Consider the following 16688-nt stretch of genomic DNA (forward strand, 5'->3'; position numbering starts at 1 on the left):
TTTCCAGTTCAATGTGTCTCAAAGTAGGGGTCAGGTCTCCCAGAGGCTATAGGGGTCTGAGAGGGTTAACACAGAACAGAACTACAGAACTCTGAAGTGATCAGTGTTGATGATGGTGGTGAACTCTGAGCTATATAAACCAGATGAAAAGGCCTCTACTTACCAGCCTAGCCTTCATTTCAAAGGTTCAAATGTGTTCCATCTCCGAGAGAGGGCTCCAAACTGCTATGTGATGGCAGTGGCGATGAAGAAAAGTTTAGGGCAATTGGAGTGTACTAGTTTTTCTGTGTGGGAGGCATGTAGTCAGCATGAGAACCCGAAGCCAGGAGAGCAAAGAGGAAAGACTGAGAGAAGTTTCAAATTTGTGAAGGAAGTTGACAAGTCTCTGTGGAGGCATAAACTAAAACCCCAGGTGCTCCAAATATTCTGGCCCCAGAAAATGGGGACCACAATTCCTTTCTTTTCTCCCAAAGTTCTTGTCCAACTCTTTTCTAATGATTCCTCCTGTCATTAATCCTTTCTGTTGGCTCTTGAAATCTAACCAGGAACATTATATTTCAGAACAGTAACTTCATACAAGAAACGTCTCAGGAATCCATGGAATAAGGAATGGGGATTTTGTTCTTAACTGCTAAGTACTGTCTGCTTTCTGAGTCTTCTCTTAAGCTCTTATCATCGGTGACAAACAAGTAAACTGATAGGTGGGACAGAGATTTTGGTGATCATCAGAACCCGCCCTTTCGGCATTCACAACCTTTACTCATGAACAACAAAGAGACCCCTTCTTTTTTTCCAGCCTTGTTGACACTTATAGTAATTACTCCCGGGAAAGTAACTCTCTGAGGCAATATTTCACTTCTCTTTAATTGCATGGGTACCAACTTACACACTATCAGCATTGATGAGCAGTGACACCCTGCTGTCAGCCAGGTAGTTTGATGGCAGAAAAAGCCACAAACACTTTAGTTTCCATCTTTCAAAACTCCTCATGCAAATGAGGGACAGTCATTAGTGCTGACCTTCCACTATTACTAGTTGTCAATCAGCTGTGTATCCTGCTCAGAGGCAATCTGCCTCATTCCATGCAGAAACATGGGTACATGTAGCCCGATGGGAGCTACGGGCAGTCTAAGAGGGCATTGTTATAAAAATTAGCTTCCCAATAGAATACACTGGTGGACTCATGGAGGGCAACATGCTATAAGTGTTAAAAGATAGTAGTTTCCAAACTATTCTCCAGTAAACACCGGTATCAGTGTCAGGTGTCTGGTATCAATTCAGGGTCTGAAGCCACATGCAGGCTTACTAAACAAGAAAACCTGTATATGGGGCCCCTGAAAATAAGTTTTGCACAAGCACTTTACAAAGTTTCCTCACACTAAAGTTTGGGAATGACTGGCTAAGGTCACTGTGCATACATTCACAACCATAAAGCCAGAGACTAGGCTTTCCCATCACTAAATCGAGAAACACTGTTACCTTTTTGTCTGTGCGAGATGCCACTGTATCTATAAACTTATGAACAAGGTATGCTATCTGCTTTCAAAGGTTTTAAAGTTTATCGACCTAAGAAACAGTCAAGGACTATAGATGGAATCTGTAACGAACTCCGTTTAAGAGGGAAATACACAGCAAACACTGAGAAAATGTCATTCATCTGAATGTATCTGTTGCTTTATCCTGTCTGTCATATGATGTACTCTTACAGTTATGTATCTTTAATATTTAGCAGTTGCTTATAATCAAGACTGTAGCACAGATTTTAAAGGATCTAGCCTTAAGCCCAGGATCAACTAACCTGGCAATCTGGGGAAAGTATGCACTTAGAAAACTTTGTTGTTTTCAGATATGTGCAAATATACGTGAACTATCTGGAACTTAGCTTATCTAGAAATCTGTAACTTTTCAAAAAATGTTTGTGTTTCTTTAGCAAGATGTAGTAGGTGATTTATCATGACCTTTTATTTCTGCATGAAATCAATGACCATCCTAAAGACTGTTCAGGTTTCTCCCAGGAAAAAGAGAAATAAGTTATTAACCAAAAATAGAATAAGTATCCCCAAATATTCAAAAAGTGAATGAACTAACCATACCTGAAGCTCAGAGGTGCTTATGTAGTTTGGGAGAGTTTATTTTACCAGGGGATAATGGATGGACATCTTTATTTATTTATGTTTCTTTTTTGAGAAATCAAAATTTTAATTTTTGCCGGAGAATTGTTCACATCATTCTCACCATTAAGACTATCTAAGTGATAACGAATAGCCAAAGAAGTTTATTTATTTTGACCAACATTATTAATGTCCTTCTGAACCGTGAATGTATAAGGCCTAATCCTTTCCCACTGTGCTGGCTATTCCTCTTGGGCAAGATCTGACAACTAAAGAGCCATTTGCGTGTTGTGGAGACAGAGCGCTAAATCTGGAAGGGCTGACTCAGCTGGGCAGGAGGCGGTAAGATTAATGGACACCAACATGGAGGGAAAAGCAGTCTGTGAGTGTCAAGGACCTTGGTGGGAGAAACATTTCCCCAGTGAAAGAGAGAACACACACTTCGTCCTTCCATTCACCCCACAACCAGACATCCTGTGGAACATGTCTAAGTCCCATGCATAAATTTCCTATTAGAAATTTATATCTCTATTCAGGAGTGATTGAATCAAGACCAACTCATCACACATTCTATCATAAACTTTAACTACCGTGATACATGCTTTTAAAAGAGGTCAGTTGTATTTTCATCAATAACATATGCATTCTACTTGAAATAACAAGCATAATTGTAGCAGAGAATCTATCAAAGTACATATGAAAACGAGATATACTCGAGGGCATTTTTTAAGTACAACTTATAAGCTACAAGATATTGAGTAAAATAGTGAATAGCTATGCAATGGAACAAGATAACAATAGATTAAAAGGATATAAATGGCATACTACCTAGTTACTTTTGGTTCTTTAATATTTAGTTAACATTTGCTTAGTGTGAGAGAATGAGCAGGCAAGTGTTTTCCTGTCAGGCAAAATATGTTCCATTCTTAACACAAGTATTTAATTGTACTGCAGCCAGAGAAAACGTGACATTTTTCAGTTTCGTATTTACTGTTTGAACAGGATGTTTGACACCCTAATGTATCCCATTAATAGATTCCCAAAGAGTGACAGTGATAAAGCAACACTAAAGTGATTCAAATTGTGCTTAGCTAACAATTTGTCAGTATGGATGGTTCAATTTCAAGGCTTGAGTTAATTCAGTAAGTGTGTTAAAAATATTAGTTTTGCAGATACAAAATACAATTTATTTATTCTGTAAATATCTACTGATATCTACTATGCACCAGGTGCCATTTCCAGCCACTGGGCATCTAGTAATAAATAAATGACTAATCAAGTGTAGAATAGTGCTAATGTCTACAGGGGGAAAAATGGAGGGTTATACAATTCAAGGTCGAGTTAGATGCAATCTAGAATGAAGGTCATCATTCTCTATTCTTCCAGAAGACAAACAAGTCAATATTACAATTTTTGTATCTTTTACCTGGCTGCACCTTTGTTTTTGCTCTTGTCCTTTGTAAATTCAGTGTTCCATGGATAATATAATAGAAACTGAAGAGGAATGAACCAGAAAACCTAGAAATTTGGGTTCATCTCTCACACTAATTAACCTTGTGACCTTAAAGAAATTAGTTAAAATTTTCTGAGACTCAATTTCCTAGGATAATTTATAGAGTTTTACTTAAGAGATAAAATAAAGCTTCATTTCTGGAAGGGTATATTATAAACTGCATAAAGACAAAACAGTTGTAGCTTGTTTTGTGGGTGTCCACATGAACCTTATCAATGTCACATCCAGGAGAAATATTTCAGTTATAACAATTTACAGACAACAATCATCACTGTGTGTATATTAGGCGATTTCACTATATTTCACTTCTCACTTCTTACTTTTCAGATCTATTTGTCTGAGTAGGGGATAAATATTAGTTGTAAAGGGAAAAAAACCAATAAATACATTATTCAGCTGAAAAAGTTATATTCAAAATACATATGTATAGTAACTTAAAATACCTACAGGACCTCATGGTTTACAGTCCTCTTGTAAAGTTTCCCTTTTATGTTGTCTCAAAGGAACAGGTCAAGAATGCAAGGGCAGGGATCCCGTGGTGAAATTTAGTAGAGTTGTGGCTAATGGTGATATGAACAATTTGTCTTTTGAAGAAGTGACAAGACTGAGATTTTCTCTATTTCCATAAAATATTTTTGTCATCCTCCTTTTAAATACACGTATATATATACACGTATATATATATATATACGTGTATATATTTGTGTATGTGTATATATATATATATATATATATATATATATATATATACACACATATCCTCCTCTATCTTGTGGGAATGCTTTTCTCAGCAAAAGAAGAGAGGATAGATAAATCCATTCCACCTGGGAAAAGTTCAAAAGTTTCTGTTGTTTAGTAAATAACGAAATGAAGTTATAAATAGCATCACTGCTTTCTATTCTATCTTTAAACTAATACAAGCATGTCCTTCCTCTAAAAAATTGATCCATGTTAGCTGTTTTGAATATGTCTCCTAGTTAGCATTTTAAACTTTAATCTCTAAACCATTATCTTCTTCCTGGCTCAGCAGGAAATTCTGCCTGTCATTAAATCAGTAACTCCTTATGTTTATGACTACCAAGAACTGCAAAAGCCAGACTATGTGTGGAGTAAAACTTGTCTAATTAACATCAGTCTACACATTACCATATGTTGACAATAGCCATTCACAGGTTATATTACTTTGGCATCTGTGATGGATGACAAAACCTAGAATCATTCTTACTATTTTATCTTCTTGCTATAACTTCTCAAGCATTTCTTTTCTTGCCTTTACTTTTTTTTTTTTTTTTTTTTACATTTCCTGAATTACTCTTAACATCATGCCCTTTAGGTGCCTCGTTCTTGCTTCCTAAAGAGGGATCATAGGCAGTACTAAGTTCAAATATGCTAATATATTTATATCATCAAACCATTTACCTCCCTACTTTACAATTCTGTCTGTTGTTTTAGATCTACTTCAGAATCCATAATTCATTGCTCAAGATAGCAGAAACTGACTGAGAACTGTATAAAACCCAAACTAACCATAGGTACTAGGGAAATAGCTAAAGGAGAAAAAAAGGGAAAGAAAAAAGCATGGTGGAAGAAGTGAACTATTCCTATTAAAATAACCTAATAGTTATTTAAACAAAGTCAACTCAACTAAAATTTATGAGGCTGTTTCCTGGATTCAAATTTCTGAAAATTCTACTCTGCCATTTTGAAAACAAGAAGTAAAGTATTTGGGCTTTTATTACCACAGTAAGGTGATAAATGTGTATTGATATAACTCTTCTAGTGTAAGTGAAAGTAAATTTCAAATATCAGGCTGTATGAGTATTTTTCAGCCTTATGTAATGGTAAGATAATGTAGAATAAAGGTGAGCTTATTTTTTAATCTGTCGATTAAGAAAATTTTAAACAAAGATATAAACAAATCATTTGTACTTGCTAATTGCACAAGTGATTTTGAATGAATGAAATCAATTGTTTAAAAAATTAATAATTGTCATGGGAAATCTGTCATGTCCAGAATTCTCTCTTACATACTTCTTGATCATGTATTCTATACTAATTTTAATCATAATTTAAATTAATATGCTTTAGATTTTAACTCATTTATCTTATTTGCCACACATATCATGTATTTACAGCCCTTTAAACTTTTTATGACTTATTTTCAGTTTGCATCAAGCTTATAGTTTAGAATCTAGAACAGAGTTAACAAAATAGTTCTGTCTGTCACTGATTGGCTTTGCGGCCTTGGCTATCACTATTGAGCAATATATCATAACATATTTAATCTGGGCATCTGTTTCCTTCACTGTCATCATTCCAGTGAAACTTTTGGCTGGAGAACACAAAAATTAATAGTGTTTAATGAGACAAAAAATACAAATATATACATTTTCCTAAATGATAATAGGTGACAGTGTTTAAATCATTCAAAAGTTTATTTTTAAATAATAATCCCTAAGTGAATTTTGATTAGAAACATTGGTATGGTTTGAGGACAAAACTAAGATCCTAGATTATACACTCATCAAAGGGCAGGCAAAAAAAGAAAGAAAACCTTTTATCTTACCACTTTCCCTATTGACAAAGGTCTGACTCTGGTAGTGTTTTGCCCCCATCTTTGAAAAATTTAGGGGCTCTTTCTTGGAGGTGTCAATTGAAAAATATGCACAACCTAAAAGTTGAGAATTATGTTTTATTTGGCAGACAAAACGGAGGACTTAAGCCTGGGAGGGATCCTCACAGATAGTTCTGAGGAACTGCTCTGAAGAGGCAAGGGGGGAGCGAGGATACACAGGAGTTTTTGCAAGAAAGACCAGATAGTACTGTTAATTAAAGAAAACCATATACCTCAAGTTAATGAATTTAACACTTTTCTAGGTATGGGAAGTTGCAAGAGTCTGGGCTCACTGAAATCGTTCCTTTGATATGCACCTTAACTACCTAGGGCCAGTGGCCTGGTTTCCTCCTTCCTGAAGCCCCTCAGGGTACATCGTTGTGGGGTGGCTGCAGTGACTGAGGGCTTGGCAGCCGGCAGCCCATTTGTCTCCACCCTGAGTTCCCTCAGGGCTCACCATCTGGGGTGGCTTTAGTGGCTTGCTGGCTCAACATCCTTTGTTAACTGATATGGCAGGCAGCAGTTTTTCATTCACAGAAGGTCCAGTCCCCCTAAAACATACATTTTCCCTGGATTATTCCTCTTCTCTAGGTACCCTTCTTTGGCTGGTAAACACAGATTACAACACACTTTTAAGCCAATTGCTTTGTTTACCTACTCTTTAAGTTTTGGGAAGTCACAACCTGTACACAGGTGGATAATTATAGTACAAAGAATAGTTACAGAGCCCAAATATGTCATAAGTCCGGTTTAGATAATGAGTTACTTAGAAATTCCTGGCTCTGAATTGTTCATTGCCTATTTCTGTTTTATTGCTGAACCAAATTGTTTTCTAAAAGAAATGTGAAATATATTCTAATTTTGAACAATTTCTACCTAAATCAAAATAGAAACCTATATGAATTTCTCTTCCACCATAAAATTGTCAAGAACACTCCACTTTTGCTGTGCCTCCATTTCCTAATTTCTTTTTTTTTTTTCGTGGTACGCAGGCCTCTCACTGTTGTGGCCTCTACCGTTGTGGAGCACAGGCTCCAGATGCACAGGCTCAGCGGCCATGGCTCACGGGCCCAGCTGCTCTGCCACATGTGGTACCTTCCCGGACTGGGGCACGAACCCGTGTCCCCTGCATCGGCAGGCAGACTCTCAACCTCTGCGCCACCAGGGAAGCCGCGCTAATTTCTTGACTTAATCCCCTGATGCAGGTTCTGACTTCTCACAAGTGCTCTAGTTGAAGTTAACCAGTGATCTCCTTTTGTAAACTGCAAAGGTTTTCTTCGTGATCATCACCTCTAATTTTTCCAAACTGTGTGACTTCTCCTTGAAATTGTTTCCTGATTTCACAGTCATTACAGGGTTCCAGTTCTATCCATTACTCTCTATTTGCCACTTCTGTTTCCTGGGTCCTCTCACTTCAGTCATTGTTGAAATTGTGCCACAGGACTCATGTTTTATCCCTCTGCTCTTCATTTATTTTTTCCCTTGGAGGTTTCATATCTTCTAATGATGTCAGCTATAAACTCCACTGAAATGATTTCTAAATTTACCAGATTTCTCTTTTGGTTTGCTTTAATAATAACTGGATAAAAACATAATCTGAAAGATTTTTTTAACTTTTTATTTTATATTGGAGTACAGTTGATAAAAAATGTTGTGTTAGTTTCAGGTATACAGCAAAGTGATTCAGTTATACATACACATGTATCTATTCTTTTTCAAATTCTTTTTCAAATTCTCTCTCTCTGGTTCAGCCCCATATAAAAGTTGTTTTCAATGGAATGTCTGATCATTGTCTCAACTCCCTATGTTGATCAAAGACATCAAAATTTTCCCCAGACTTGGTTCTCCCACAAACAGCTTTATTTTCTCCTGCTGGAGCTTTCATTTTCTAAGTTTTCAGCTCACATTCTTGCAATTTTTCCTGACTCTTTTTTTCCAATCTGCTTAATTATTACATTCAGTAAATTCCTGCACTGCTTGCTGCTTTCATTTTCCCCTTTCCATTCCCAGTGCTGTTATCGTCTTCTAGTCTGAGTGACCTAGACTCATACATATATGGCTAATTTAATGATCTCCTCAGCTGTCTTCTTGCCCCCTTAAATATGCCCTATCTACTGCTGCCAGAAGAACCTTTCTAAAGCATTAGCTTTTGCATGAGTCACTGTATAAAAAGTTTGTCAAAAGTTCCACCAATTCTACCATGCAAAACAAGACCGAATGTACTCATCTTCCTAAATTTGTTTATTTTCAAACTCATTTCTTTCAACTAAAAATATGCAAAACTGTATTCAAGAAAACTGTTCTAACATTATTTTCTTAATATTTAAAAAAATGTATTTCAAATATCTGTACCTTTTTTCTTATAGAAAAGATCTATGATTTACTCATTAGTGTCTGACTATGCTATTTGCATAACTGAAACTCTATTTTTATGATGTTCATTACAGGAGGAATGAGTATATTTCTTTTTTTAATCTTTGTTTTTTTTGGTAAACATTCTGAGTTTCCAAGTGGATCTTAAGCACCTTGGATGCAGGAACTTAGTCATATACTTCACTGTTACATCAACTTCTTCAAAAATTCTTCATCGTTAAAGGTGAAAACAATAATAATAAAAAAGAGAAATGAGAAATTGAAAGAGAAAGTAGGAGGTTCCTACCAGTTCATAAAATTAATATTTCAACAAATTCCTCTGTAACTGCCCTAAACTAGGCCAAATTAAACTCAGAAAGCTGACATATCTCTTTTTTAAAAATTTTGAATGTTTGTTTGTCAACTTTATTGCTAATTGCTTCTCACATCTCATCTCTTTTTTACTTTCATATAGACTTTATATTGAGTGAATCAGATTGAGGCCTTGGAACCACCATTTTAAACAATCTTTTAAATTCTCACCCTTAGATCAATGTTTTCAAGTGGTTATTGGGTACATTCCTTTTTTTTGTCAGCTTGACTAAAGTTGAGGGCAAGATATAAACAATTTAAAAACAACATCCACAGAAACATAATAAAAGGAAAAAATTAAAATATAAGCTAATGGGAAGCTTGCCACCACAAAATAGAGAAATGTAATCCACATTGAAAGTGAGTCCAATTTTTAGTTTGTGAACCTTGCATTTATATTGATTTCCATCATAATTTTAAATAAAAAAATCTTAGGGAGTTTGGGATTGACTTATATTTAAATATAACACACTGTTATATTTAAAATGGAAAAACAACAAGGACCTACTGTAGAGCACCGGGAACTCTGCTCAATATTCTGTAACAACCTAATTGGGAAAAGAATTTGAAAAAGAATAGATACATGTGTATGTATAACTGAATCACTTTGCTGTATACCTGAAACTAACACAACATTTTTTATCAACTGTACTCCAATATAAAATAAAAAGTTAAAAAAATCTTTCAGATTATGTTTTTATCCAGTTATTATTAAAGCAAACCAAAAATTTTAAATTTAGTTTTAAGTCATTTAAATCAATGTTTAATAATGAGTTGCAATAAATATTAAAAAAACATATGTTTGTTATAAATTAAAGTTTTACCTATACTCTATTACAACTATTAGTTGAAGCTCTGTGTAGAGGCTCCTTGGAACAAAGCAAACAAACAAATGGCAGTCTATTTCTTACAAGGACTTTACTTGAAGCTCAGGCTAATTAAAGATACAATTGCAATATAAGCTCTTTTTAAAACTTTGGATGTTACAGTAATTCTCTCTTTAGACTGTCATTATGTTTAAATTGTGTTTAAAGCACATCATGATGTTCTAAATCTATGCATTAGATCAAAGCTAAGCTCTCTCAAAATAAATCAGCTAATTTCAACATCAGATGTGTTTCTAGTTTGAAGGTTAAACTTCCAGTTTTAAGCTATCAAGGAACACTTAAATACTTTGACTCTAATCAACATAATATCATAGAATTCTAGATACGGAGTAGAACTTAGAGGTATCTATTTCAACCGCCTCATTTTACATGGCTGCAGTATTCAAAGAGATTAAAATGGAGCTTGCCCAATGCCTCACAACATTTCTGATAAAGATAAGAGGCTAATCAGGTGTTCTGGCTCCTAGTTTAATTCTCTTTTCATCATAATCTTTTTGGGAGTGGACAGTAAGAATCAATTCTGTATCTCACTAGAGTCAACTGGAAGCCTCTTTGGGAGTTCTTTGCCCCGTAATTGAACTGAGGACAGACAGTAAATCAAATATCTGAAAGGAGACTGTAATACAGGACATATAAAGTATTCTTACAACTCAACAATATAAAGATATAGATATTAACCCAATTTAAAAATGGGTAAATTTTTGAATAGACATTTCTGCAGAGAAGATATTCAAATGCTAACAAGCACGGGAAAAAGTTGCTCAACATCATTCTTCGTTAGGGAACGCAAATTAAAAACACAATGTGACCATTCACACCCACTAGGATGGCTATAATAAAGAGGGTTGGTGAGGATCTGGAGAAATTGGAACCCTCATATATTATTTGTGGGGATTTTAAATATTGTAATTCCTTTGGAAAACAGCTTGGCATTCCTCAAAAAGCCCACTGCATCTAATCTCACCTTTCACCGTGGCTCCAACGTAGGACAAGCACAAGTAGACTTCAGTTATTATACAACCCAAGAATTGGGAGCTAGAGAGTATGATGTGTGCCCATACCACCATCCGGTCTCTCTGCTCAAGACTTTATCTGCTCTAGTGATGTAAATAAGGGCAGCAGCAAGTAAGATAACTACTGTGATGTCCACTTTTGGAAGTAGATGTCAGTCTCTGCAGGAAAGGGTTAACTCAGCACACTTGTGTTGCTCAAATCTGCACATTCCCAAGAAAGAGTGTCTTCAGGACTGGCTGTTGGCTGGCTCCTGGGAGGTGAGTGTTGAGTCCTTGGAACAGTCTACCTAATAAGTGTGTTTTTTTATGCCTAGAGGCATTGAGATTCTAGGTACAACTACGCTTAGATAATTTATGATAGCAATGTGATTTATGGTGAATGCATGCTTCTGTCTCTGTGACTGGCATCTGAGTAGCTAAGGTCAGCCCACGTAGACGCTGCATGTCTACATGACTGACTCTTAGGACAAAACCTAAACACCAAGACTCTACTGAGCTTCCATGGTTGGCAACATTTTGTGTGTGTTGTCACAGATCATTGCTAGGAGAATTAAGCATGTCCACGTGACTCCACTGGGAAAGGACACCTGAAAGCTTCTGCCTTGATTCTCCTGCCTTGATCACCTCATGCAACTTACCCATTAGCTGATTTTAATCTGTATCCTTTCATTATCATAAATCATAATTATGAGTGTGACTTTTTAAAATCCCCTGAGGCCTTCTAGTGAATCATCAAACCTGAGGATGCTTTGGGAATGCCTAAAGAATCTGCCCTTAGTTGTGTCCCTCAACTAAGCCCTCAGAACACAACTACTGAGCTCACGAGCCTCAACTAGAAAGCCTGCATGCCGCAAACTACGGAGCCCACACACTCTGGAGCCTAGGCACCACAACTAGAGAGTGAAAAACTCACATGCCACATCTAGAGAGAAGACTGCATGCCACAAGGAAAGATGCCACGTGCCTCAACGAAGATCCCACCTGCTGCAACTAAGACCTGACTCAGCCAAAAATAAATATAAATAAATAAATCTTTAAAAAAAAATAGGATAAATTTTCATATTTTAGATTAAGAAAATTAGATAGTTGCTATAAGTGAATAGCCACAGATTCAGAACCCCTTGAATGAAGCAGGGCTGGGTCTCCTTGAGGAAGTACCCTGCTACAATGACAAAAATTTATACTGCTAATCTTTCTCCAGCCTTCCTGAAAGGACCTATGACCTTTTACCAGGATGACTGTGCATTGGGGAAGGGAAACAATCAAACTTTTCAAGGATTACTATGCATCAGCTCTGACTTGTTCTAATTCTTACAGACCCAAAACATCACTGTGGTCCACCAGTCAGAGTAGGGGTTTGTTTGTGGAGGTCAAGTGATCAGTGGAGTTTGGACTGAGGTCCATGTCACAGTGAGTCCAGCAGATCCCTGAACCCATTCTGGGATTATTTCCCAGTTCTGGAATGAATACTTGAGTAGTTATACTCAAAAACTGACAAAAATCTCATATATATGTATATAACACATACATATATATATATACACACATACATATATAGCTTCTAGGGCTATGTAGATATACATGAATCCTGAGAAGTGCTACCTCTGGGAGACTGGGGGTGATGAACAAAGCAGATATTAACCTTGTATGTAATGCTTTTAAGTTTGTATTACAAAAAATTGTATTCATTGTTAGACTTTTAATTAAAATTAGAGGATCCTAAAGTGACTAGGGTTATTTAACTTGGGTAGCTGAAAGCTAAATGAGTTCTTAAAAATCATTTTAAAATTCATCCATTTTTATAGGAGTATATATAAATAATTCCTCTTTATCACCCAGGTTACATCTCAAAGATGCGGAAATAATTTTTGTCTTAAATATTGTATGTCAGATAGTATCATGAGCTTCGTGAAGATGACTAGTAAAATAAATTGCTTATGAAAACTGGAATCCTCTTCTGTGGAAGTCCTTAAAAACACTCTTATAAGTCTGGGATAAGACAAGTACGTGTACTAAATTGTTATAGAATGGTGTACATTATAAATTGATGGACATTTCTAACCATTTCTTTTCAATATTTCATATGAAAAACAACAACAACAAAAAACCCCAAAATCAACCAAAAGAAAAACATACCCAGAACCAGCATGGGGATCCCGTCACACAGCCTTTCCAAGCAATTTTCATGAGCCCCCTTCCAAGGACTGTGGGGGATGAACCAGATGTCCAGTGCCCTCCCCTCTCAAACAGGAAGACACCTGCTTGTGGTCTAGGGAGGACTGAAGCTAAGTGCATTGATCATCACCTATGAGACATTATTTGCATGACCATCTTGTGCTTTGCAATGATGACCTGATAATTGTTTTACTTGGCCAATTATTCTATAACATTTTCTAAAACTCAACATAAATCCTGTAATATGATAAAACTTAATAAAATGCACATTTATTCACAAAGGGTACACAGTCCAAGTGAAGTGCAAAATGGCAACGTAATAATTAAATCAACTTTCCAATGAAGAAATAGGAAAAACAAACTTGATACTAATGTAGTTTTTTAAATGAAGATTAAAAGCCCATCCAAGTTGGTCAGACTTTCCCAAGTGGTTTCTTTTTTTTGGATGGTTAATAAATTTTATTGACTATGCTGTTTGGAGTTGCATGGAATGTTCCAGAAGTTTCACAGAGTTTGGACCCCACCACCGCAAACCTTCTTGGTCTACCTCCATGTTCTGGGGCCCAAAGGAATGTGCTTGGCTGTGATCTTCACTGAGAGAAAACAAACTTGAGAGATCTATGTCAAAGAGCCCATGAGAAAGATCCCAGATATCACAGACCACTAGTGCTTTTACAAGCAAAACCCAAAAGAACCCAAACTCCATTTGATCAAAACTTTGATAGAATCTTGCCCCAAGGACACTCTGTTATGCCCCAACTCCTTGGTTGAGAATCACCAGCCTCTGTACATTTTACTAAGCTTCCCTTCCTGTAGTTTGTGTTTTGAAAAGAACAGACTTTCCCTCTTGTTTTCCAAATATGAAACATAATAACATTAAATGTTCTTTTTTAAAGTACATATGCCGTTCCCCCTAAACCAAGGCTCTGTGAGCCCAGCATGTCTGAACCGGAGTGGGCTTCAATCTCTACTACTGAATCATATGGTTACTGCAAAGCCATGACTAAGAGTTTGCCCCCAACCTCCAAGGCTAGAGAAAACAGAATGGTTCCCAAGACCAAGTTGCACTAGCTATGGATTTATCCCAATTTATCCAAGGATCGCACACAAAAGATTGAGTGCAGGAACTGCAAAGCACCTCTGGCTTTGTTTAGAACCTACTTAGGCCCTTACCCTTGTAGAAGATCTCCTGCAAAGGTTTTCCTACCCCACAGCTTTACATTCAACAGTGTATACACACTTGAGTACCTACCATCTCACAGCTAAGCCACACCCCACGTGCAGTGATTCATGGTTAAGAGAACTGGATTACCACAGCTCTAGCCAAGTGCTAATCCACTGCAACAATTAGGAAAAGAGGGGAAAGATACCCCCAAAAAACTCTCAGCCAGCTCTGAATAAGGAAGCATGTTTCCATCCTGTGCCTCCTGTCTCTCAGAAGTACAGTCTACTCAAACTCCCCCAATTCCCACAGCCTCAAGTAGCCATGTTTCAAGGACTTGGCTTGTAGGGCCTGCAGTAAGCACTGCCAGTGAAACAGGAGGCTGGGCCACACTCAGGCGACTCACATTCCCAGTCTGTTGTTCTATTTCTGGGAAGGGAGGAGCTGCACAGTTAGCAATGGGGCTGGCTGGTCAAGGGATGACCAGGGGCCAGGCACACTGTCCCAAGGACAAACCTGACTCTATTGGCACTATTTATTTATTTATTTATTTATTTTCTCACCGCTGCAGCATGTGGGATCTTAGTTCTCCAACCAGGGATGGAACCTGCGCCTCCTGCGGTGGCAGCGCAGTCTTAACCACTGGACCGCCAGGGAAGTAAGTCCCTGGCATCATACTTTAATCACTGAGCCTATTAGAACATGAATAATCAAGTATGACAGACCGAAAGAGAGCCAATGATTTGCTCCTCTGCCATCACGCCCACAGAGTAACTTCTCCGAGGTCATACATTAGATAAGCATGGGCACAGGAAGGCTCATTCCTTATGCTCATGACCTTGCTTTCTTTCCCACTCACACTCACCGCCAACACAAGGCGGAGTGGGGGTCTGACCACCAAAGAATGGCCATGTTCCCACAGATCACATCCTTACCCTACACTGCGTCTCACCTGTGGCTTGGGGAACTCACAGAAAGACAAATGTCTTATAAACCGCAGAATTTTTCTTTTGGCAGTCACAATTAGTAACATTGCACGTTTCAAGGTTACAGAGGAGCCCCACGCTACACACATGGGGCAGGAACAGACGAGTGTTGCACGGTGCTTTACAGGAAAGCCACAGCAAGTGTTCCAGAAATTGACAACATCTGGAAGCAGGCACCCCAGGGCCTCCAGGAAACCCCTACCTCTCGGGCTTTCAGGACTCCTCATTGGGGGCCTTTTTCTTGGGCATGAAAAAGCCTCCTTTTCTGGACCAGAGCGGTAGGGATGTGCAGGTCAATGGCTAAGCTGGCCGGGTGGGGAAGGGGAAGGGGAGAGCAGTTCCTTCGGATCCCAGCAGAGGTAGACAACGGTAGACAGTGGAAGGCAACGGGTTCAAGGTGACAGGAAAGGCCAATTCTTGGGGGCGGGGGGCTGCTCTCCTTCCCTCCGCTCTCCGATTAAAAACGAAAGCCCAGGATGATGAAGACTGCGCAGAACCAAGACGAAAGCCATCTCTCGGCTCCCGTCCCAGCGTAAGCCCTTCTTGGCCCCCGTCCCAGCGTAAGCCCTTCTTGGCCCGGTCTTCCTGCTGCTGGCGAAGGGCCTCCCGCCGGGCGCTCAGGCGCCGCTCGCGCTCCAGCTGCTCGCCGTGGTGAGCCTGGTAGAAGGCGTAAAAGTCGAGCGTGGTGCGGTTGGCTCCCGACGAGGCCTGAGAGCGGCCCTGGGTCCGAGAGGCGGGAGGCTGGGTGCGGGGCGAGTCGGGGTCGGCGGCGGGCGTCTTGGAGGACTGGACCCCGGGGCCGCGCAGGTCCTCGTCGCTGAGCAGGCCGCGGTCCTACCTGCGACGCTAGGTGGTAGTGCCCAGCACTACGTAGGCCTTGGGAGACGTGCGTGAAGCGCTCGGCAGCCTTGGCGCTCCCCGAGTTGCGGTCCCGGTGGTAGAGGAAGCGCTGCCGGTAGTCAGCTGCCTTGATCTGCGCCTGCGTGGCTGTGGAGGGGACGCCTAGCCGCTCGTACAGCTCCGTGCGCAAGTAAGGGCCGTCGCTCCGGGAATAAATCCTCGCTTCCAGGCCCAGGCCCGATCCCGAGTTTGGTGGAAACCCCCGGGCCTGCCACACCCTCCATAGTAACAGCCGCGACCCCCAAATGGTGTTTTGATCAAGCCCAGCGATATTTCCCATTCTACTGGAGTACATCTGTAAACAGGTCTCCACATCCAGGGAAAGGCCTGATTCCACCCACACCGTTTTGTAAACCTTCGGGATTCTACATGTGGTATCTCTCAGTTATTAAATGAAAGCCTGTGCTTTTACTGTATCCCTGTCACTGTGCAGATTTCTCCACTTCAATATAATGCATCATTTTGTCTTAGACAAGCAACAACATCTTCTGATTTAAACTGCAAAATATAACAGATGAAAGAATTTACTAAAATAATTGTGGGCCTTGAGAATCCTTTTTCATAACCTCTTCTAGGACACATCCACAAGTGGCAGCATGCAGC

At 39.0% G+C, this 16688-nt stretch overlaps 1 pseudogene; it reads right to left on the reverse strand.

Moving 5' to 3' along the window:
* Positions 1-15485: 15485 nt before the first annotated feature.
* On the reverse strand, positions 15486-16365 carry LOC137224311 (dnaJ homolog subfamily C member 30, mitochondrial-like; annotated as a pseudogene).
* Between the last annotated feature and the right edge of the window lie 323 nt (positions 16366-16688).

The sequence above is a fragment of the Pseudorca crassidens genome, chromosome 5 (assembly GCF_039906515.1).
Source record: "Pseudorca crassidens isolate mPseCra1 chromosome 5, mPseCra1.hap1, whole genome shotgun sequence".
NCBI lineage: Eukaryota > Metazoa > Chordata > Mammalia > Artiodactyla > Delphinidae > Pseudorca > Pseudorca crassidens.